This window comes from Egretta garzetta, unplaced genomic scaffold (genome assembly GCF_000687185.1).
Source record: "Egretta garzetta isolate BGI_Z169 unplaced genomic scaffold, ASM68718v1 scaffold798, whole genome shotgun sequence".
Classification (NCBI taxonomy): domain Eukaryota; kingdom Metazoa; phylum Chordata; class Aves; order Pelecaniformes; family Ardeidae; genus Egretta; species Egretta garzetta.
This window is the reverse complement of record NW_009260419.1, coordinates 11,496-13,274: the sequence shown is the minus strand read 5'-3', so window position 1 is coordinate 13,274 and position 1,779 is coordinate 11,496.

Sequence of the window (1,779 nt, the reverse complement as noted above, 5' to 3'; positions counted from 1 at the left end):
CCCCCCCCCCCAAAACCTTGCCACCCAAACCCCATACAGTGGCATGGCTCTGGGCTGCCACAGCAATTCCCGCAAGCCCTGGATCATGCTGGAAGGGGGCTCTGCTGGGCTGTGGCACTGCTGGATGCACATCTGGATCTCTGAAGTCCCCTCGCCCTCCGGCAGGCTTGGGGGCAGGCAGGGACCAGCCCCTTCCCCCTGCCCTCCAGCCTGCAGAGGTTGTGGCCGCCGCGAAGCGCTGCTGGCACTGCGGGGGCTACGCTTTCCTGGCCCTCCCCTTCCCCACATACACACGCTGCCCAGCTTCCCCAGGCGAGCGCTCATTCCCAGCCTGGCTGGGGCAGCCCCGGGGAGGGACAGGGAGGCTCCAGGATCCAGAGGGGAGCGGGGGGTGCAGTGTCTGAGCCAGGCTCCACACAGCTGTGGCCTCTCTGTCCAGAATACAGCCTCCGCAAAGCATCGACCCTGGAAGAAGAGGGGGCTGTCACCCGCCCACCTGGTTCGTGGCATCCCAGGCCCAGCCTTCCCAGCCCGGGAAAGGGCAGTGTGGGCCGTGTGCTGCTGCGTGATGGTGGGGCTGGGAGCGCAGCCCTGATGCCGCATGGGCGCAGCCTGCAGCAGGCACCTGCTCTGGTCGGGGAGCAGTGCTGCTGGGGGTGCAACAGGAGCGCCGTGGGGCCCGGGGTGCGGGCTGCTGGTCCTGCCTCTCCCGCAGGTGTGGAGGGGATGTGTGTGCCATGGCCCGGGGTGCTCCCCACCCACCTGTAGCAATGCAGTAATGCACCACGGAGCAGCATGCATCACAGAAACACAGAATCCCAGGCTGGAAGGGACCTCCAGGATCATCTGGTCCAACCTTTCTGGCCAAGAGCCCCGTCCAGCTGAGGCTTGACAGTGCCCAAGGTGACGGAGTCAACCTCTCCCCTGGGGAGATTATTCCCATGGGTGATTCTTCTCATGGGGAAACATTTCCCTCTCATGTCCAATTGGGAATCTTGTCAGGATCAACTTGTACCCATTCCCCCTTGGGGAGTTCTCTCCATGGGACTCCTTGTGACAAGGGAGTCTCCATCTTCCCTGTAGCCACCCCTTAGGCACTGGGACGTGGGGATGAGATTCCCCCCCAGAGCCTCCTGTGCTCCAGGCTGAACAAACCCAGCTCTCCCAGCCCATCCCCATACGGCGGAGAGAGGCTTCCTAGCCCTTGGGTCACCTTGGTGGCCCTGCTCTGGACCCCCTCCAGCCTGCCCACAGCTTTTTTGTGCAGCAGGGACCAGAACTGGGCACAGGATTCCAGGTGTGTCCTGGCCAGCGCTGAGCAGAGTGGGATGAGGGCTCCTGTATCCCTGCTGGTGATGCCCGTGTTGATGCCCCCCAGCACCCTGTTGGCCTTGGCTGCAGCAGCACCCTGCTCACTCCTATGGAGCTTGTTGGCCACCAGGACCCCAGGCCCCTTCCCACAGAGCTGCTCCCCAGCCAGGGGGTTCCCAGCCCGTGCTGCACTCCTGTACTGTGTTTCCCAGGTGCAAGACCTTACACTTCTCCGTGTTCAGCTTCATAAGGTTCTTGTTTGCCCCCTCTTCCAGCCCATCCAGGTCTCCCTGCAGGGGGGCTCCCCCTTCCTGAGCATCCACATCCCCACTCAGTTTGGTGTCATCTGCAGACTTCATCAGGCTGCACTTGATCCCGTTATCCACCATCCCTCAAACATTGCCGTGCCACCCGTAGCTTATCGCCAGCAAGCACGATTTTATCCCTTCCTCCCCACCTTGCCTGAAG